The sequence below is a fragment of the Pezoporus flaviventris genome, unplaced genomic scaffold (assembly GCF_033815535.1).
Source record: "Pezoporus flaviventris isolate CSIRO_AGI_PZ_B2104156 unplaced genomic scaffold, CSIRO_AGI_Pfla_v1 ptg000113l, whole genome shotgun sequence".
Classification (NCBI taxonomy): Eukaryota; Metazoa; Chordata; class Aves; order Psittaciformes; family Psittacidae; genus Pezoporus; species Pezoporus flaviventris.
Window position 1 is genome coordinate 1,021,158 of NW_026892661.1, and position 22,653 is coordinate 1,043,810.

Consider the following 22,653-nt stretch of genomic DNA (forward strand, 5'->3'; position numbering starts at 1 on the left):
ATGGAGGGGGGATATCCCTCTAGCATTACAGGGCCAAGCTGGACCCCTGCTGTCTTTTAACCTCAAAGAGGGAGGATCTTTCCATGAGGATAACTTCTAGACCAACTAATCCTCGAGCATTTAAAATGTGAAGCCTGAACATCTGTCAAACAGCTCTATTTACCAAGCAAACCCAGCGAATCTAGCTGTTTTCAGCTGCCTACCAAGTGAGCTGTGGGAGCGCCGGTCACAGAGAGGCAGAAGAAGCTGTTCCAGGAGCAGAGGCTCCCACAACACAAGAGGAAGACACAAACCCCGAGAAGAGCCCCACCTTTGTGCCCGACCCCACACTCACCTCCTGGGCTTGCTCACTGCCCTGTGCTCGCCCATGATCCTTCCTCTCTGCTCCTGTCCCCTCTCCAGCGCACAAAGCCCCAGTGCCCCCAGCACCAGCCCTTTTATAGCCCTGGAAGGCCCTAATTCCTCACAGCCTCTGCAAATCCCCACTCACAGCCAACAGCTGTGTTTCTGCACCAGGCAGGGCTGCCCTTAACTCCTTCCCCACCACCCCGGTTCCTGTGCTCCCCTCCAGTGCTCTCAGTCACAGTCATTTGGCTGCTGAGGGTCGCAGATTTCTGGTCAGGTGAATAGGACAGGTCCTACCCGGTGGAACCCACGCTGGAGCTCTTTGCTCCAGAGCCAGGTAATGGGCACGGGCAGCATTTGAAGCCCGAGCAAGATGAGAGGGTGAAGAGGATGGCGCTGCAGTGCCCATCACGGCCCGTCTGCCCGCGCAGCAGCACGTTCAAACACTGATCTCCGGTGCAGTGACAGGTTTGTGGGATGGAAGCGAAGCTCCAGCCGCCCTGGCCCAGGAGGAGCCCCACAAAGGTGCCTTGCTGACAGCGCCACGTTGGCTGCAGACAGGAGAGGCTCCCGGAGCGCATCCTGCCGGCTCCCCGCTGGGAATCGGCTGCTGTGGCTGCTTTTGATCCGTCCCCCGGGAGCCAGTGTGCTCTTGCTGCCCGTGCTAGGAAAACCAGGCAGGAAGAGGAGGGAGACTCTCAGAGCTCCATCAGTGGAGATGACTTCCATGAGCAACCATTAATCCTCTCACCCATACCTTAATACAAAGCAAGAGTGAAAAGTAGAAAAGGCCAATAACTCTTGAAGCCCGGATGCCAATTAATGGGTTTGAGTTGTCATAAGCAAGTGAAGGAAAAGCAAGCAGAGGCAGGACAAGTGTTCTGCTAATTAGCTAAACACTTTATTAACCAGCACTAATTAAAGCAGTTCTTGGAGGCTGACAAATGGCTGGAATTACTCAATTTAGAAGTTAGTTTTGACTCCGGTAATTTATACAGCGCCGGGAAGTTACAGGGGGGAAATATCTTTCAACTAATGTTTTTTTATTAAAGCTGACAGCAATAATTAGTTATTTGCTACTAACGGGGCAGCCCCCGGAGGGAAATTCACCGAGATGGATGGCTTGGGCTCCTGCCAGCAGTAATTGCTCTGAGCTTGGTCAGACGCTGGCATGCTGACCCGAACAGAGCCTTCGGTCCCTGCCTCCGGGCTCCCTGGCCGTGGTGCCAGGAAGGGCTTCAGCAATGGAAGTGATACTCTGGAGCCGGAGCTGCTGAACCCCAAGCTTGGCAGGAACAGCAACGACTCCGGTTCTCAGCACGCAGAGCTGGAAGGCAGGAATTGCAGCCAGGGAGTAGCTGGGAGCCACTCGCTGCAAGTAATCCACATTGAAACCCCACTGATTTTTGTCCAGAGAATATCTGACCGTCTTTGCCAAGGGCCAGTGTGAAAAGTGTTGGGCCTGAACGTAAAGCTACGCCCACAAAGAGAAGAGGGTTTAACGCTGAGCAGTTACCACAGGCTTTGACACTGTTGTCTGTCATCAGTCCCCAGCCTCTGGAGTCAACCGGCTACAGCTCTTCCTAAAAGTAGATTTCTAGTTTACACGCACACAGAAAAAGCCCTGAACACAGGAAACTAATGAGCTCTGTGGATTCAGAAATCAGAATGCAAAGAAAGAGGATCCAGATTTTCGTTTCATCTCCCTTTTTGAGCATGACATATAATCTTGGATGCTTGGGTTGTCAATACCTTTTGTTTCTCATCCTTCCTATAAACTGCAAATGATCCAATTATAGAGCGAAAGGAACAGAAAAGGGGGAAGGCAGGAGAAATGGAATAATCTGTGGGGAAAAGAAAGGAACTGAGATGAAAAGCTAATGAAAAGACAAATACAAAAAGGCACAGATGAAGTAGAGGGTATTTGGATTTAGAGGGAGAGGGGAGGGCAAGCCGTGGGTGAAGAACATCAGCATGGACCCGCACGGCCCCAGCCCATCGCATCCCTGCCCTTTCCTCTCTTTGCCTTCTTCACTCCTGCTCCGCCAGGCACAAAGCGGAGGCACATTCCAGCAGCAGCTCTGGGGACTCGCAGTGCTCTGGATAAATGGAGCCGCGAGCCCCAGTGCATTTGCTATCATCAGGTCCCAGCGTGCAGCGCTTGGCTCGGCTCCTGCGTTGTGGTAGTTACAGGTTGCTGCGCTCCCAGCCCTCGGGGTCTCCATTTCTCTTCCCTCCTGGAAGCTGCTGGTGGAGCACTGCCAGCTTCCGTGGCATCAAAGCGCGGGCAGCGATGCATTGCCTTGGGTAGCAATAAGCACAGGGCTGCTTTTGAGCTATGTCGGGGTTCAGCAGCTCGGCATCCACCCGATTCAACCCATGCTGACCATCCACATCATGCTGGGAGCCTGAAAAATGCCGTAATTCATAACGCCATAATGCAGTGGAATAACAAGAGCATGATCCAGCATCATCCAGCAGATCCTCTGCATGACCCATGGGGCTTCCTTCAGCTGGGATGGGAGCTCTGCACCCCAGCTCCCCACAGGGGCCCCCCAAAGCCCTGGGAGCACCAGAAAGGCAACTTCGGACCGGAAAATCCACTGTATTTTAAAGGAATATTGAGCAGAATGGAAAGGGCTTTTGATGTCTCCTTTCTCCCAAACTAAAAAAAAAAAAAAAAGCTTTTAAAATAAATAGCTGACAATGTCTCTTATTTGAGTAATTCTTTGCCAGCAATAAACGTGTCACTCGCAAGTGCTTTATTTAGAAATGAAAAACTGTTTTTCTTTGTCGAGCGCTCCACATTACACCAAGTTAAAGGCTGGAAGCGCAATCCTCCTCCTGCTGCATCCCCCTCCCTGCCCGAGACATTCATATATTCTCCTATAATCTAATCTAGGTTATAAAAATACGAAAAAGGAGGAAAAAAGAGAGAGACATCTGGCTCTCCCCCAGAGCTGACATTTCCCTTTATGCCTGGTTTAACTTTTTTATGAGTGCCTGGGTTCGCTTCGGTGGAGAATTTCTCCCTTCAAATGAGTTTCCTGGTTTATGGGAGAAGCCTTCCTTTAGACAAACCCGGTAATTTTTCAAGTTAAAACGTGTACGTTTTAAGTACTGGTGAAGTTTAAGGATCCGGCTGATGGGGACATAAATCTGAGTTTATTCACGCTGGAGCCCCTGTGTCTGATCCTTTACAACAAAATAAAAGGGAGCGGTAAGGAAGAGCCTGGCATCGTTTTCACTTGTTTTACAGGAAGAGGAAAAAAAGCCCAAACTGTCAGTTTGGGGAGTAATTTATTAGTGGCTGTTCACACTTCCAAGCCTTTATGTGCTAATGCTGAGGAAAGGCGGTACTTGTGCTTCATTGAGCATGTACTCATTGAGAGACAATGAAGCGGGGGCTGATGTGGTTTCCTCACTGTTTGGGGCCGCCTTTTACTCAGGAGCAATGGATGGGGCTGCTGGGGAGTTGGAGCCCCAGCTCTGCCGATGGTACCGCTGCTTCCCTTCCTCCAGCCCAGCCCCCCGCGCACGCTGAGCTCTCATAATGCCCTCTCACGTAATGGATAACGGCAGAACAAGTCCTATTGTTCGGCGAGAGGGGAAAATAAAACAGGCACAAAAGGCAGGGGCTTAAAAGAGCAACATTATTTCTCAAATAGAGCATGGGAAAAACAAGCCCCAACGGGTCCTATGTCCCCTGCTCACTGCAAAGTGGCCTTGAATCCCAAGTGAAGAGCCAAGCGGCTATGGAGCTCTCACAGACACAATTCCAGGTTCCATCCAAGCACCTAATTAAATTTTCAGAGCGGTAACTGCTCGGGATCCAGCACAAATAGCTGCAGAAGCCAGAGGGGAGGCAGGCAGAGGATGGAGCAGGGAGAAACCTAAAGCAAATAATTAAACAAATAAACAGGGAGAGAACTAACAGAGGGAAAAGAAGCTAAAAGCCCCGGCAACCCTGGCTGCCCGAGCATCATTAGCAGCGGGACAGGAGGGAAGTGTCTCATCATCCTTCATCCTGACGAGCACTTAGAGAGTCGCGACCCCTTTCAGCATCTCCATACACACCATCAGCCCTGCACATCGGTCACTGCCTCTCGTCCGCCGCATCCCACCTTACTGCGGGGAAGTGGAAGGTGAGGGAAGGCTGCCAAAGGTAGGCAGGGCAGCAAAGGCAGGAGCCAACGGGGCCTCATCCCGCTGTTGATGCTGCAGCCCTCGAGGCACCCCCGGCTCCGCTCGCCCGTGAGGATGCAGAGGGAGCAGCGCAGCTATTTCTGCTCATGCCTACGTGGCACGGCGGGGGCTGAGCTGTCAGCAAGCGTGGATTTCAGCTGGGTGTACCGGGAAAAACTCCCGTGTCAGCTCCCGAGAAGGAGCCCGGGAGCAGTTTGTGGCGAGGCCAAGAGATGGAGGCAGCAGCAGAGCAGCTGAGTTCCGTGGCGGGCAGCACTCGCAGCCTGCCGTGGTTTCGCTGCTCCCCGCAGCCCCGCTTGCTGCCTTTCTGCCTGAGCTCCCTTTGTGCTTCAGCATAACCCGAACGCGGGGTGAGAGCGGCTGAATTGGCAGCCCCCGAGCGCTGCCCCAGCTGCTGCTGGTGGTGTTTGCGGAGCGCTGACAATGGGCGGATCACTGCCCGGGTAATGGGAGCAGCCCTGCCTCGGTGAGTCCATCGCGGGAGGGAGGAGGACACGGCAACGCTGGGCTTCTTCCAGCCCTGGGAAACCACAGCAGCTGAAAGCCTCTGCTCTAATTAACGCGGCTGCTTGATGACTCAGCAGCATCAGGAAGCGCTCCAGCCGTGGCTGCACCACCGTGTAAAGCCGATAGTAAAGCCTGAGCAGGGTGCTTGCTGTGGGAGAAACTCATTCCTTCCCCATAGGCCCTCCGGCTCAGCCTGTTGCGGTTCACATCAGACACAGCTCCCTTCACACTAAAAGCTCTCAGCATCGTCTCAACCCAGCTCTCAGGCAGGGTCCAGCATGAGACAGAACAAGCAGCGCCAGCGTTCCCTCTCAATGAGGCAACCCAGGAGCGCCTCTGGATTTCCTCTGCAAACACTGCCTGTTTCCAGGAACCCGTGTTCCGCTGGACTGTTTGCTCCTCGTCAACACAGAGGAAATGTGTCCGGGTGCTTCAACACCTCCAGAGCAAACAGTGTGGAGTTATTAAAGCAAAAAAAGCAAACATCTTCCACTGAAATGCGGGGTTAAAGCGAGGGGAGGAAGGGACAGGCCTGTATCCTGCAGGAAGGTGTGGAGCTCAGGAGCACCCTGACAGAGCCGAGCACGCAGCTACACCATGCTCACCAGGTTCATGTCCCTGCCCAGGGTGTCACATCCCATGGGCACTGCCACCGCAGTGCTGGAGCTGCCACTACAGGTCAGGCCTTTAATCCGTATTCCTTTCTTTCCCTGATTTTACTTAGCAGAAATTGAATCTGTTCCAGTTTCTTCCGATTCCATAAAGGGATATCAGTTGCAGTGTAAGTCCAATTTATTCCTTTCCGTGTATTCATTAAATCCCAGTTAGTTCCCGCACTATTTAATGGAATTGATGGTGTAATTAAGCTACAGGCAGACATTAACAACCAGAACCATCAGGGAGACTTAGGATCCTTTACTGCTCTGTTCCCAGTGTTATACAGCCTCTAATTTCACAACAATTACTGGAACCAGTTGGTTCAAAGCACACACTTGGCGCATACAGAACACCCAGCACCAGCTCCCGAAGGCCCTGGGTCCAACTTCAGCTTCACTGCACATCCCCCCCACACAGTGCATCCCAAGGATGCTCTGTTCAACAACCGCATCTGCTTGGGATCCCCCACTCCTTATACCCTGGTAGAGGGAAGTGTAAACCAGAGACAGCAGCCGGAGCACCCACACCTCACCATCCCTGCTGACGGAGACATCCAGCCCTGAGCAGACGCTGGAGCAGGGCAACACCCATGCTTCACATGCAGCTCCTTCCTGCTCCCAGAGCTGCAGCATGCTGCCCGACACCGGGCTTCCCAGAGGCTTTGCAGACCAGAGGTGAAGCTGTAATAATAACTGCTATTGCGTTCAGAGATTGCTTCCCAGCGCCTTATCTGCCCAGAGATACGAGCAGGATCTGATCATGCTGCAATTACCAGACCTAGATTTGCACTAATTGGCTCTCTGGAGTAACCTTACCTCCAATTTGTATATTATGGGTACTCAGCAGGCAGTGATTTACAGCCCCACAGGTTAGGGGGATGCTGTAATCCCTTTCAGGGCTCCTTTCCTCACCGCTGCCAGAGGGAGGGCCAGCAGTTAGGTGGGTCCTAGGGGCACATCCTCATCACCCAGCCTGTTTGTTAATGACCTGGACTTTGGGGAGGTTTGGGCTGCATAATGGGATAATAGACGGAGCTGATGGCTTTGAAGAGGGTGTTGAATCCACCGCTCTGCTTCCCACCTCTGCCATCCTTCCCCATTGCCCAGCTCTGCCAAGAACACTGCTTGGGAGCTGCCAAGGGGCTGGCTGTGCCATGGCAGTGCAAAGAGGCACCCGTCTGCAGGAGACCCAAACCAAAATGCACTCTTTGAACATGAGAAATGACTCTACTGCTGCTACTACAGGAAACAAAGCGGCTTTAGCTGAGGAAATACGCCTGGGGGAAAAATCGGTCTGGGCTGACTGTTAGGGATGACACAGGTAGAGAGGGGAATGTCTCTTTTGAAGGCTGCTCCCCGTGTGCTCTGTCCTGCCTACATCCTCATTCATGGTTTAGAGGGATTACGGGGGAGTGCCAGGGGAATCCCATCTCCGTTAAACCCAAGTCATTTGTCACTCTGCAGGAGTGGTGAGGAGGACAATTAGTGTGAACGGGGAGGCAATGGTTATGATGTAGAGCCTTGGCCATCAGTCATCATCAATGTGGTGGCTTGCCTGTCCCTGAAGAGTAACAGAGTTTGGTGGGGTCACGGAAAGGCCTCTCCATCCTTCTCCAAAACCTTAGCATTCATCAGAGCCATCACAGAAATAGACCAGTGAAGTGGTTCTCAGGCCATCACTTGCAGTAGGCACTCCTCAGCAGCAGAAGTGGTTTGCAGAGAGCATGAACCTGGATTTCCGGGACAACAAGCACAGCAGTCAGGGGAGGGGCAGGGGGAGGCCCCACCTTCAGCATTTGCAGGGGGTTTGACGCACCACTGTCCAACGGAGCAGGGAATGATGATGCAGATGTGCTGCTCCTCGCGTTCCACAAAGATCCAGCTTTCTCACTTCAGCCATTCCTGTATTGCAAAGGACAGCGGAGCTTCCCTTGTTCGGCAGACACAGGCGTCCTGCTCAGCTTGAATTTCCCAGCGAGGCCAAGACCAGGCTTCCAGGGACGTGTCCCATTTTCTGCTCCAGCAGAGCTCGGAGCCAGTGGCGCTCCGGGAAGGGATGCACTGTACGGGTCTGTGCCCACAGCATCTCGTCCATCAGCCTTGCTCCGGGCTCCTGCTTGTTTGTGTGGTACCTGTGGGTGGATGTGGGAGTCTTTGATCATCTGGGATTACTGCGGCATTAGGAGCTTTCAAACAGGAGCAGATGCTCTGGGTACAAAAGTGGGTCATGTACGGTGCTGTGCTAGGATGCTTTGATGTGCAGCGGAAGGGGGGAGGCCGGGGCAGGGTATGGAGGAGCTGGAGTGTGCTTTGCACGGTGCAGACTCCAGTGAGCCCCCGACTGCCTGCCCTGGCTCTGCTCCGTTCGGTTACTGGGAGTTTGCCTTGTGCTTGCAGGGCTGCAGGGGACAAAAGGCTTCCTACGGCAATGGAACAGCGCTTGTCCGCAGAGATGAGGTGGGAATCTCGCCCGGCCACATCCCCAGCACGTATTCCTTCAGATGTCTTCTGCTGCTAATGAAATAATGTAGGAGACATCATTCTCCGTCGCTTCCAGTTACAGTCCCCCTGTGCAGGAGCCTGCCAGCGTTCCCCTTCCTCCAGAGCTAACAAACCTCTGCTAAGAAGAAAGGCCATTAATAATAATTACAAAGAAGAAAACCCCTCTCTTCTCTCTCTCTCTTTTTAATGAGCCCTAAAAAAGTAGGTTTCTTAATTGAAAAGCTTTCTATTTTGGAGACAGCACCAACACTTCAGAGAGGGGCAGGCAGCTCCGGCAAGCAAAGGCGAAATGAGGGGATGCATCAGGCAGCTCCTTACAGGAGTCTGAGAGATGGACCTCAAACTCAGGGGTCACCCAGACTCCAACACCAGAATCCAAGGAACTATCAACAAGGCACTAATTAGATTGAAAGGAGACTGCAGATGGAAACAAAGCAGGAAATCGGCTTTGGAACAAACATCATTAGAAACAGAAGTTTGGGAAGGAAGAGGATGTCCTGAGCCTGGGAGCTGAGCAAAGTGTGACACACACCACCCCCACCACCCCCCCCCCCCCAGTACCACCCATGACAAGGGGTCATCGGGCCGGGGCTCCTTCTCCAGGCTGCTTCCCATTCCCAGTCCACAGCTACTAAACTGAAGGTTTATCAGCCCCAGCTGCTGGAGCACCCTCCTCTGATAAACTGCTCATTGAGATGAGCCAGGGATGCAGAGCTCACTTCTCCACCCCACACACACCCCACACACACACACACCCCATGCAGGTTGTCCTCCCTTCCTGCAGCATTCCCGCCTGGCAGCAGCCCAGCCCCGGGCACAGAACACTTCCACCGAGGCTTGATCGATCACCTCCCGCATTTGGCTACTCACTGGCTGGATTAATGACATGTGGGATCCAGGATGTGGCTCTTCCTAATGGCATCGACGTGGCCTCTGTCCCCGTGGGAAAGCGAGACCCAGGGCTGCAGCCCTGTGTGCCCAGAGCAGCAGCACACACAGCATCACCCTGCTCCCTGCGCACCAGGAGCTGGGAACAGCCAGAAACACTCAGAACACTTGCAGAAAGCCCAGGGTTTTGAGCCGAAGCTGGCTCAGCACCCCAAGGATTCGACCTTCCTCTCCCACCCGTTTCCACATCTCCAGTTTAAACTACTTTGTGCCCCTGTTGGATGCAGGATACATCCACGTCCTGCAGAGACTCACAGGCCCAGTGCAGAGATTCCTAACCTTGACCTTTTTATGAGTCTCAGGATGGCTTTCAGCAACAGGCTGGAGGATGCTCATCCATTTCTCCCACTTGTATATTGCACCATTATGCCATAACACATATATAATCACCAGAAGCCCAAAGCAGCAAATGCTGTCATCATCAGACAGCCCAGCTTGGCTGATGCATCCTTAAAGCAGCTCTGCAAATCAGACCTGAATATCGTTAGGATAAAGGGTGTAGGGAAGGAAATGGCCACAACAGCCTGGTGCAAAGTTAGCCTGGGCTCTGCCTCCCAAATTGGTTCAGAGAAATTAACAGGAAGGAAGGAAGGATCAGACACAATGATCAACCTGCTTACCTGCTCATTAGTTTAATCTCGTCTTTTTTCTTCCCCTCTTCCAGCCCTGTGGTTTCTCTGAGCGCGGAGTAACAAGAGAACAGCAGAGTCCTAGATGAAAGGGAGGCTGGGTCTGGAAGCACAAAGATTAAAGCAGAGTTTTTAGGACTGGTCTTTGATTATTGTGTTTTTACCTTGGCTCCGTGGTGATTATTCCCGTTCTTCTCCCAACATCCCTTCCGGGTGCATCCGAGGGAGCGCGCAGCCTCTTGAGCAAGGTCCAAGGACAAACAGTGAGCGGGTTGGATACAGAATAGGCTCCAGGAGCAAAGGGGGTCCCAGACAACAGCCCCCCCCCCCATCTAGGTTTATGAAGGTGGGACCCTGCTGGGGCTGGTGGGAAAGCCTGGTCCAAGCACCTCCATACCAGGAGGGCTCCTCCTGCTGCTCCTGAAGCAGAATGCGGGCACAGGGCTGGTGATGGGGACTGCTCCCAGCTGTCCTCCATACGCATAACCTCAGGCAGGAAGGTGTGAGAAGAACAGATCCGAGCTCTGCTCATCTGGAGAGAGCAGAAAGAGGCTGCTTTAGCAAAATTCCCACAAGGGATGCACACCATAGCCATGCATGTATGAAGGAATTATATTTGGAACAGCTTTTTCTTGTTAAATCGGGCTTTTCAGTCCTGCCTGGAGACCAGGCTGAGCACAAACATGGGGGCTCAGGTTGTGGCGGTGAAGAATGGGAGTGAGCTGTGAGGCAGAAGCAGCTGCAGCCCCAGCAGGGAACGGGGCAGGACGGGGAGGAGAGGCTCCTACCCCAGCCTGTGCTGGGCAAAGCCAAGCACCAGCAATTAATTAGCTTCTGCTTAGCCAACACCCTTGGAGCGTTTCCAAAGCCAGCGACAGAACAAACAACGCGGCAAACCCAGCGAATGTCTTTCCTAAACCAACAAACTATTGCCTCGCAAAGTGGAACACCCCGAGGGCATCCAGGAGCAGCTCCTGCTCCGGGCCGGGCCGGCGCCGCAGCATCCTGCATCCTCCTGCGGGGTGCGCGGCGGCAGTGGATCGATGGAGCAGAGAGCAGGAGGCTGCGCCGGGCTCGGAACATGATTTATGATCTCGCAGACATCCGGAGATCCGCGCCTGGGCTCTGGTGTCAGCTCTCGGTGAGCAGGGCCCAATTAGGTGACCCCCCACGTCTGCGATCGATCAGGAGGGAGGGTTTGCTGCTCACACAGTGCCTCCAGCAACAGCATTGCCGCTGGTCTGGGGTGAGCACCGTGTAGAGCTGTCTTTGGGGGTACAGGGGGGCTGTGAGGTGGATGCGCTGCACGCACCAGCAGGGACCAGGGCAACCCTACCTGGGGCGGTGGGTACCAATCCCCCTCCAGCCTCATGGAGCTGCTTTCTCTGCCTCTTGCCATGTCCCCTGCTGCTGCAGGCCAGTGGTGTCAGCCCCTCCTTCCTTCCGTGAGAAGTCCTGCACCATGAGGCTGGGAGAAAAAGGTTCATTTCTGAAGCCAGTCTTCCTCCCCCTCACTCGTTACAGAAAGGAGGGGGAAGAGCCCGGGAAGACAGAGTTATTACATTAATCAGCACAGAATTCTAACTACTGCCCTTTATGCTTTACATAATAATATAAAGCTTTATTCAAAGACAACAGCCTTCTACATCAAAGATCCCCCTCTCCCAGTCTGAACTTTGGAGCCCTTCTCCTTGCAATTAATGTAGAGAGATCTAAACAAAGTTAGGGAGCAGCTTGCAGACATCCTCTGAAGCAGGGCTGGCTCTGCTCGGGGAGCAGGATCCACCACCACAGCTCTGCTCCCTGCTGCCGTTTGGCTGTGCAGGCACAAATAGTAAGGGAAATGGCCGGGGTTAGGGTGCTCTGTGCCCCACCACCTCGGAGGAGGAGAAAGTTCGTTTTCATTCTATAATCCCGGCTTTGCATCGCGCACTGCACAAATACACGAGGACATCGCTGGCGCCCTTCGCGCAAACCCAGCCTGCACAAGCATTGGAAGCTTACTGCAGGCTAGTGCCCGAGGACATATGATGAAGGTCAGCCACCCCATGTTGAGTAATGTAGCTCCAAAGCTTTGCTATGGAATTGCTCATCTCCCTTTGGAGGGGCATGTGCACAACTCGTGCCTGCTGTGGAGGGCTGCGAGTGTGAAGGCAGCAGCAGGCAGAGCCGCCCTGCATCCAGCACACAACAGACCAGGACATCTCCACCCGAGATGAAGGCTCCTGCTCCTTCCCCTTCATCCTCCCCCAGGCTGAGCTCTGCCACGGCTATTCCAGGATCTCTGCAAAATGCTAATTGCTGTGCTTGGCCTCCCCCGGAGAGCAAGGGGAACCCTCCCCTAATTAGCGCCGCAGTCTGTGGCTCAGGGAAGCCAAATGATGACTGGAGCGCGGCTGCTCTCCCTGCAAAGAAATTCCAACATATGCTGTGGAAAAACGCCGCCCAAGTCAGGCTTCAGAAGCACGGGGTGTTTAAATAACCACGGATCCCCACTGCTGTTTATTACAGAACAGAAGAGTAATAAAAGGCAAAGCTGCGGCTGCGAAACCTGCTCCCTGCCAGGGCGGGCGGTGGAGGAGCGGGAGGATGGGAGAATTCCATAGGTGTGCTCCTATGCATCCCTGCAGCTGCTGCCGCCCTCATTTTGCAACAGAAAAGAGGCCAAGGGGTTGGAATTACCCGCCCATGCCCACGCTGTAAGACGCAAGGGGAAGTTCTCATCCTGTTTTGCATCCCTAGTGCGGGGCTGAGGTGGCCCTAACGGGACCCTATGGGGAGGCTGCACTGAGGACTTGCACACGTTCTGCAGCCCTCCTGCGTTTCCGCTGGTCACTTGTGGTAGTCCAAAGCATATAAAATATTTAGTGGCTCCTAATTAGAAGTAATTACCACTTAACCTGGAGCACAGACGTGCCCTGTGCATCTACTTCTGAACAGCTTGCACCGCAGCTCATTAAAGGGAAGGGCTCAGGGAAACAGACAAGTGCTTGTTTTAGCGAGGACCCCCCCGGCTACCCGAGTGCCAACACTCGCATCCGAGGTCCACAGGCTCCACTCAAAGGCGCCCGCGAGCAAAGCCTCGCCTCACCTCACCTCTATTTCAGTGTGATTGCTCCCTCTGTGCCCCTGAGGTTCTGCTCCGGCTCACCATGTCCTTCCCCGAGCAGCAAGGGGGAAAGCAAATGGTTAACGAGATGCCCAATTCCAATTCGTTTCTCTTCTATCAGAGCTATGTAGGAGAAAACAAATGAGGCTCCTTTCCATGGGTGCCGCTTTCCTGCTCAGAAAGCCTTAGGAGTGAAAAAATCCTGCAGTGCCTCCTCTGCTTTGGTCTGTGCATCTCTCTGAAGGTCTCCGCTAATAAAACCAACTTAACAGCCTTTCTGCCTGGCTCCCGAGGGAAAACCCTGACCTCTTACTCAATCCACAGCCTCCGATGCAGCCCGAATGAGCAAACACGCCTTGAAGGGTGACCCGCGGGTCAGCAGCCCCTGACTTTTGATCCGTGAACTCTGCCGATGGAGGATTCACTCGCAAACCTGAGCGGGGAGGGAAACAATTCCCCTCTGTGCCGAGAACTGCGGAGATTAAAAATAATCAGGTCCATCTCAAACTGACCCAAAAGTTTGAGATCCAGAAAATGGCAGCAAATGAGGCAGCAAAGCAGAGTCAGCAAACACAGCCCAAGAGCACCAGCTGAAGCATTTCATCTCCACAAGTGAAGAAATGCTTTGTAGCTGCTTTTCGAGTCTTTCACTTCTTTGCAATAAATGAGCTTCCTTCCCTTTATCCACGTTTCCAGAATTGAAAAGTACAGGTTTTACCTGGTGGTTTAACTCCTCAGACTTTCAGACATCATTTGGCTTGGTCCCTTCATAACAGGTCAGGGCAGTTGGGGTGGACCCGCGTTCTCAAAAGGAAAATGAAACTGAAGGATGCTGAAATGGCTTTTTCCTCCAAGGCTGCTGCTCTGTCCTGCACAGATCTAATGGGCACCATTTGTCCCATCCATGCTGAGCTTTGGCCAAGCCCCAGCCTCAAAGAGATGTGAGCAATCCCCTCCACTGCTCCCTTTTCTATCCCATTCAAGAACAGCATCGGGCACCTGACTGAGCTTCAAGGACTTAAACACGTTTGGGCAGAGCTGACTCTTTCGGACTGGTCTCTGTGCACATGTGCTCCTTGTGCTCACTGCAGCCCCAATGAGTCCAGCTCCACAGGCCCCAGGAGCAGCTCCCACAGGGCCAGTCAATGCTCCTGCTGCCATCTGGCTGTGGAACCTCACACCCAGGTCAGCCATGCCCTGGAGCCCCCCGGCAGCCCCAGCACTCCCAGCTCAGCCCTATGGGACAACCCCTCACATCCACTCACTGCAGGAGCAGCTGCTGCTGACGCACCAAGGTTTGCAAGCCATGCTGGACCCGGTAAACATCTGCTCTTGCCCGCTGCCAGCCATCAATCACAGCTGACAGCCGTCCCCCCACGGACACCACCGTGCTTTTCACCTTAATTTCTTAGAAGGGCTTTTTCACCAGTTGGAAACCCATAAATATCACTCTGCGAGCCCAGGTAGGGCTAATGATAGATGGCTGCTTCACAGACATGCCAGAGGCTTTGACCCAATTGTCACCAAAATACTTCCTGATTAACTCATAGATAAAATCCAATTAAAACTTCTGCTCTTCCCACAGTCCCTGCTGAGAACTTTTTCTCCCCATCTCAAACTCTCTTAAATTAGATCCAGGCTAGCCGGACCCGCTCTGGATAGAGGAGGATGCTCTGCCCACCATCCTCATGTAGCCTTGCCGCTCCCTTTTCTTCCTCCGCTGAATAGATCCGCTGCACAGAAAAGCCTCTTTAGCACATTTGCTTTGATGTGCAATAAGTTAATTACTGTAATAGGTTCATCTTTCTCCCCCAGTATTGAATCATGTAGAACATCTGTATAAATTGTCACGGAGTTCCTCATTTTGACTCATTTTATTCTTTAAGCAGCCCTAGCAAGTGTATTTCTGCAGAAAGGCTTTTCCTCAATCCCATTTACCAGGTGAATCCATTATTTTCTGCTCTCCCGATATCCATCTTGGTCCACCTCCCGGAAGGATGGGGCTCGCTGATGCCCTGGTTTTGCAGCCGCTCAGAGGAGGAGTGATGCTGGGAGCACAGAACTCTGCATCCAACCCTGTTCCCAGCCTGGGGAACCCTTTGCCACCAGGAAAAGAAAGGAAACCCAGTGCCTGACCTCACATGAGCATCACAAACCCCTCTGCCCAGGGACAGCATAAGAGAGGCAAAAGGAAAACACAGGAAGCATCTTGCTGTGGTCCATGAGGGCTTCGGCTTGGGCTCTGCAGCACTTTCTCAAAGGGCCCGCAGCAGCTGAGCTGCACAGTGAGATGGAGGGAAGCTCCAGTCTATTCCACCTCAGCCTCCACCGTCTCCCAGACCTGCGCTGGGCTTGGCTCTTACCTGGAGCATTAGTGTGAGGAGGGCTTGGGAAGCCCCAGTGCTTGGCAAGGTGACACACGCGCACAGGGAAGCTCAGTACCAGGGATTCACCTCCATTTTTCCTGCTGTTTTTTCCCTCTATTTTTCTCTTCCCTGTTTTTCTTAAAATAACCTCCAGGTAATGCATTCAGCCCCGCCGGGCTGCTTTATATCACTCACAGCATTTGCCAGTTGACTCTTTCCCGCTGAGATCAAGTCTCTTATCAGGGATTAAGGCTGTAGTTCAGGAGCGCAGCTATGAAGTGTGCCATCAGAGCAGGCAGTGGGATGAGCCAGCACGGCTCACCAGTGCTGCGGGACCCAGAGCGGCCCAGCAGGAGCAGGGATGTCGCAGCGTGTGCTGGTGGGTCTCTAACACAGCCCCCTGTGAGCAGGGGGAACCAAGCTGAGCAAGGCTGGAGAGGCAAAGCAGAGCTGAGTGCATCTCTGAGGATACAGGAGAAAAGATTTGTTGGGTGCACTGTGACCAAAAGGAAACATCCTGGGGATACAGGTCCAGCTTTCAGGCTGGAAGATGTTTACTCCACGTTTAACATAGGAAAAGTCTAGTGACTGCCCCTGATTGAGCCACATCTGCCTGCAGAGATGGAGGAACAAGGCTGAGCTCCAGCCTCAGGCAGGTGTTATTTCCAATGGAAATAATGGAAACAAGAAGGCTGAAAACAGCAAGATGAGTCAGTCCGTGCTGCAGAGAAGAGGAGGAAGAGCTTTCCTTGGGGGGATATTTGCACCCAGACAGTAGGTCTGGTTCAGCTGGAGCAGACCTGCATCCCAGTGCCCAGAGAGCTCCCATTGCCACTGCCCCACAGCCATCAAGGCGCACACCACCTCCTGGGGTGCCCCCAGCACCACTGCAGGCAAGGAGCAGGAAGCCCTCCAGCCCATTGCGAAGGCAGGACACCAACCTATCGCATATCCCCCATTTCCTGCTCTAGATCCAGCTCCACAAGCAGGATCAGCTTGAGCTCACCGCGGCTGCAGTGACCTCTCAGAGCTGCTCGGATGGAAGCGGGAGGAGCTGGTGCGGAGCAGGTCTGCAGCTTGCAGGGGGTAAAGAGCCATCAGCACTGGCCCCGCTGATCTTCCCGCAGGGATGCGGTGGGCTGCAGCCTTGCCCTTGGGCTGCTCCATCATGAGATGAGCACCAGCTCCCCAGCAGAGCCCCTCACCACTGAGGAGCCGGTTTAGCTCGCCAGCAGCTCACCGCTGCCCGAGCCCGGCGCGGCAGAAGGGGCCATCAAGGCTGTTTGCTGCTTTACACAGGCTATCATGTGCTGTGCCGCAGCGGGGGACTGCAAATGACTTTATAGTTATTGTTCCTCAAATTGGACACCCCCTTGGAGCTTAGATAATATGAGATGAAACAGCCTGCGGGAGGCTGCAGTCAAGTGGAACAGTGATGGAGGCTTTTTTTCCCCCTTTCCAAGAAGAAACACTCCACCTATTTACTTCTCCCCCGGCCCTCCTCCTCCTCCTCCCTGTCAGGAGGCTGAGCCCTGGCAGTGACAAGGGTGAGCTGGGGTGTAATCGCTGAGCAAACTGAGCTGCCTGAACCCTGTGCGGGTGAATGGATTCTGCACGCCAGGATTTGGACATACAGCTTTGACAGCGAGCCCGGAGGAGGAATGGGAAGGGACAGAGGACGCTGCGGCTCCTTACTCCTCTTCCTACCCACGCGGGGCTTGAAGGGAACATTATTACTGGCAAAGCAGAAATCTCACCTCCTGTCATTTGGCTCCGCAGAGCCAGCGTAACCGCATTGAAGCGGAGATGCTGCTGGAGGGAGTGGGAGTGGAGAGGAGGCTTTGAGGTGAGGGAGCGCAGGAAGAACCAGAGCTAATGAGGGACCGGGGGAAGGAGGATGCCAGGGCTCACGGCGCAGCTCGTTATGGAGGAAGGGGGAAGCAGAGGCCTGGAAAAGAAAGGGAAGAGCATCCGAAGTGCAGCGGCCTCGGGGTGAGGGGAGCAGCTGACCCTGGGGAGGAAGGACCTGGCTGGAAACGAGAGCCTGGAAAGCAGAGCTGGGAGCGCTCCGGCGCAGCGTTCTGTTTGCCTTTCCCCACAGCAGATCTGGTGATTTAAATTAGGTCTCGATTCTTGTTTAAATTATAGTTTACTGTTCTGCGCCCCGCTCAGAAGTGAATTACCTTAAGCAGCAGTATTAATAACACGGTTATAATTAAGCTTCATTACTGTAGGCAGTTTGCTGAAACAAATTGCTTCTTCATTATTATTATGGCACCTTTGGTAAAAAGACATTTCCCCAGAATGCGACCTTGATGCTTTATATAGCAGAAGCTGGGAGATGATAGAGATGTAAGGATGAATTAGCATCTTTTACCTTCTATATCAAGCTCATTAAAAGGAAAGCGACTCAAGTCAAAACCAAGCAGCCTTGATGGAAATTTTAACCTAAGCGAAATGGATAATGAATAGGTTTGAACTTTTCCTGACATCTTTATAGCGGCGCTTTATTTGTATTACGCTTCTGCTAAAACATCAATAAATAAAGCAGGGCAGGGAGGGGTATGGACAGCAGATGGGGCACTGACCTGCCAGCACAGGCACCCCCTGTGCCACCAGCTTCCCATCCAGCACAATGCAATTGCATCCCTTCAGCAAAGGAGCACTATGCTGATTAGTGAAGCGTCCTAATCCTGCAGGAAGTGGTGCCATTCATGGCCACAATGTGAGGTTTCTTGAGCTCCCCTTGTCCATCCACATCCAACCTGAACCACAACGCACTTCAAAGAAGTGTTCAGTCCCAAAACTTCCCCCCAAACTCACCGGGTCTAAGGGTGCTCAGCATCCTGAAATGATCCTAGCCTAGGGCATTTCCAGCAGGACGAGTTACTGAGCAGGCCTGGAGGGAAGCTGCACACAGGCTCAGTCACTCGCTGGAGCATCGCTAAGTGCAGCCGTTCTTGGAAGGAGGACCCATGTTTGGCCTCTCCTTCTGTAGCATCCATGATACCTGGCGGCGGTTGCCAGCAGCAGATAATTAGCCCTCAATTATCCTCATTAACTTTTTCACCTACACCACCTGCAAATCCTGTGTCCATTTCACAGAGCTGCCCCAGGACAGGGACCAGGAAAGCTTTAACCCATTGCTTGCTGCAGACGACCCTGGCTCCATGGCATAGGGCTGCCAGGGAGGAGGGGTCTGGGAGAAGGGACAGCGGCTACATTGCTGCAGGAGCCTCGAGCAAGCATCCCCATGAGCAGCAGAAGCAGCACCACAGGAGTAAGTTGCAGTGATTGACACACACCAGGCTAAAAAGAGAGAAAACACCGCACATACCTTATAGAAGCCTCCTGCTTTCCAAACAGGCATTGAGAGCACCCCCGGACCCATCTCTGCGGGCAAAGGTGCCCCTCTCTGTGCTTTCTGCCTCCAGGACCTGGGTGAGCCCTACAGAAAGCATTCCTGCTCCTCTCAGAGCACCCATCTCCTCCAGGAGCAGGCTGCCCTGGGCTGCACCATCTTAAAGGCTCCCCATAATGGGCAGCAGCTGCTGCTCCCCACCAGGTGCTCTTTCTGAGCTTCATCTCCAAACAAGCTGGGAGCCCATTCCTTGCCTTACACCCTGGGGTGACACCCTGGGGTGTTGCTGTAACCCATGGACCCCAGCTCCTGCATTCGGCATGCAGAGAGGCTATAACTGCACTGACGCAAAGCACCCCCTCATCCCATACCCAGCATCAGGCCTCTCCATCCCACCTTCCTCACTGCAGCACCACTGCCTTGGTCACAGCAGCAGCTCTGGGGACAGCGGCACAGGGAAACTAACCCAGCAAAGCGGAGAGTCCCGCTTTAACGACCCTTCAAGCCCTCATCATTTGCCTGCACGGCTGCAGCAGCGCCCCGTGAATGACTGCAGAGCGCAATTAAACCTCATCCTCAAAGGTCACCGAGAAAAATATTTCTCCCCGTTGTTAAACGGGGCATTTGCTGGGTCTCGCTGTGACCTTTTGCATGACAGGATTTAACGCTGCCTCTGCTGAGGCTCTGAGCTCGCCCGAGCCGTGTGCCTGCATGCGCAGGGGTGCACTGGGCTCCGGGCCCTCCATCCAGAGCAGAAGCAAAGGCAGCATCACGCTAAAGGGGGCCAGATCCTGCTCCCACAACCCTGGGGTCTGTGCGTGGACGTTACGTTTCCCCTGCTCGTGGAACGCATCCCTAACACAGGGGGATTCCCTCCCAGCCCTGGAGCGGTGCGGGATCCACTGATGTGGGTGCCAAGCGCTCCTTAATCCCCAGACCGTGTCTCCTGGGATGTTCAGCCCCGCAAGCTGCTAGTTCCCTCTTAGACAAGAAGCTCTCCTTCTAAATGTGGAACGGAAGGTCTCCCCGCTCAGCACATGCGTGCCTCCGCGTGTGTTTGTACACACACTCATTAAACAAATGCTAGCTATCAATTTCTCTGAGTGCTTATTCTGATAATAGCTATATTTATCATTTAGCATCTCTGGAAGCAGTTCAAGTCTAAAATCTATGATGGGTATTATATTTAATAACAGTGGTTTATTTTTAAATGCGATAAGAAATAAAGAGCGGGAGGGTTGTGGAAGCCCCCTCCTGGGCTCCAAATCCATCTCTGTCACTGCCACGCTGCGTGACCTTGGAAAGGTCGCTTATTCTTGCCATGCTGGAACTTCCTGATGGTAAGATGGGGATAATTATGCGATCTGCAGCCCGGGGCTGTTGTGATGCCTCCTTCCTAATTAATGTTGATTGAGCGATTTCAGCTCCCCGGACGGAAGGGGCGAGCTCTTGTTGGTGTTTCATTCGAGGGCAGCTGGACCCCTCTGCAGCCCCCTGGCCGCAGGGTATGGAGCTGCGAGGAAGCAGGATGGGATGGGTCAGCATCCCTGGGCGGCACTGGGAGAAGGAATGCGGTAGCAATGCACATCCCTGAGTTCGCACCCAGCCCTTCCCTTATATGCTCATGTGAGAGCACCGTCCTTAAGTCTTACGCCAGCCAGGAAGTCCCCTGGACCGCCCTAGGAGTGTTTTATGGTAAGGCAGCTGCGCCGTCCTGCATCCCACGCTGGGCCATGATGGAGTTGGAGGCTATGTGCCAGCACCACTCACCAAAACCCCACTGTGTGTCACAATAACCTCGGGGGCATCTCACTGGGAAGAAGAAAAAGCCTCATGCAAAGGTTGCATGGGACACTCGGGAGGAAGGGATGCCCCATGGACACTTCTCTGCTCCTTGTCACTCTGGCCCGTGGCACAGTGTATGAGCTCATCAGCTGGTCACAGTAACAACCCCCTTCTTCCCGAGGCATCAGGCTATTGCCCCCATTCCCTGCCCCTGGAGCGCTGGGCCAGCGCCCTTACCCCTTCCCACTGTGGAGTGGACAAACAATCCGCTCCCTTAATTAAATTTACAGCGATCTGCACCGAAGGCAGCCTGTAAGGAACGGCGTGTACACGGCCTTAAAGCAAATCACCGCTGGTGATGAAAGAGCCTATTTCAGTTAAGCAAATTATGAGGAGGCGGGTGATGTCCTCGGTATAATAATTCCATGTGAATTATTTATATGGAATCTGCAATTACACTGAGCAAAACAGTGCATAAAGCACACTTAATTATCCAGCCACCTGTTAGGAGCAGCCGATGGCAGCGTCCCCCGTGCATTACCCGCTGCCGGCGGCGGAGCAGGGAGCGGGATCCCATGGGAAGAGCCCCGGACCCCAGCGGCAGCCCCGACCGCAGGCAGCAGCGGGAGCACGCAGGGGTTTGCTCCTGTTTGTTCCGTTTCAGGTCAACTCCCACTGTTTGGCTCCTGAGCAAGGTCCTGGTTCTTCTTTGAACAGTATTGTTTGTTCGCTTTAGCTACCTCCTGATAGAAAGTTTTAAATGGAAAGGATCACTTGTCTCCATCCATCCCTTGGGAATTTCACAGGGTGAACGCGCTGCCTGCAGCAGGAATCCAAGTCAGTGCTCCAAAGACAGAAAACCCCTTCTCCTCCTGCCCCTGGGTCCTCACACCCTGGCAGAGGTTTTCCCAGTGGCAGCTTGATGGTTTTGTCCCGTCAGAGGATGGACCAGCCCTCAGCATTTAATGGGAAAGAAATGAGTGCTTTTTCTTTAAAGATTTACCATGTATAAATGGATGAGGGTATTAAAGGCAACAATTAACTTTATTGGAAACTTTATATTCTCCAGCCTCATTAGAACTGCCAACAAGATCTATTATTAGCATTACTATGCAGATAATTTAATAAAAAGGGTATTTAAAGTGGATACTTTTGCGCTGGAATCAAATAGCTTTTCTTCCATGTTCTTTCCACCTCTCTCCCTTTCACCCTACGCTGCATCACATAGGCAATGAAACCTGAGGTTTGTTGTGCCTCATGTCCCAGGCTCCCCCCAAGCTCACCAAGCCCTGCAGAGAAAGGGACAGCACCAGGAGCCTGGGGTCCTGCTCCAGTCCTGCCCTCACTGTTTTCTGTAGGGATAGGAATCAAGGGGAGAATTCCTCCTGGCTCACCATGGTTCTGCCCAGAGGGAATGCTGCCCTGCCCAGGCTGCTGTGCTGCTAGGGGGGACCAGCTCCCACCTCCTAATGATGCCTGTTTTGTAAGACATTCCTCACTCGTGACGTCTGCTCCTCTTGCAGGGCTTCCAGTTTCAGTGGTGCCATCCCAGAGCTTTGCTTTCACTGGATCCCTTCCCAGCAACAGGTAGCAGCAGGAGAAAAAGGCAGCCTTTAAAGAATAAAGCCAGGAAAGGTCTCCTTTGGTGGCACAGATGCCAGGACTCCTTCTTCTCCTGTTACGGCTCTGCTTTGAGCCGCGATTTTAACAACAAAGTCAAAACTCAAAGCAGAAGTTGGCTGAGGCTCCAGCTGCCCCCTGCCCTGCAGTGGGAAGGGGAGGGCAGCTGTAGGAAGCACACGCTCAGCACCCAGCCAGAGACCCACAGACACTGATGAGGCTGGAAACGGGAATGCTGCGGCCAAATCCCATCAGCCACTGGTGAGCAGCAGTATTTCAGCTGGCGCCAGCCCCTGGCGCAACACTGAGCTGTACGAGGTGCTTGGGGACCGAGACATGGGCTCTGTCACCATAAAAATGTTTAATCTGTGGGCTTAAATTTTAACCAGCTGGAGCAGAGCTGCTCCCCCCCGCTCCGCCGCACTGTTCACATCCTGCTCTGCAGGAGTCCCCAGGGGAGACTCCAATACCACTGAAATGAGCTCATCTCTCCTCCCTTTCCTAATATTTCTCCAGCGCAGAGCAGGGGCAGGACAGCTGTGCCTCGGGCCGGCTTCCACTCATCCCTATGGTGCCCTCGGGACACGCGCAGCTTCCTCCATCCCCGCGGGAACGCAGC

General features: G+C 53.4%; 1 long non-coding RNA gene across 1 annotated transcript; it reads right to left on the bottom strand.

Annotated features, from left to right (window-relative positions):
• Positions 1-9,780: 9,780 nt before the first annotated feature.
• Positions 9,781-13,048, bottom strand: LOC133282044 (uncharacterized). The gene is made up of 3 exons (XR_009747621.1): positions 12,890-13,048; positions 11,130-11,261; positions 9,781-10,918 (listed from the first exon to the last, which is right to left on the bottom strand). It is a non-coding gene; the product is annotated as an uncharacterized LOC133282044 (long non-coding RNA).
• Positions 13,049-22,653: the final 9,605 nt, after the last annotated feature.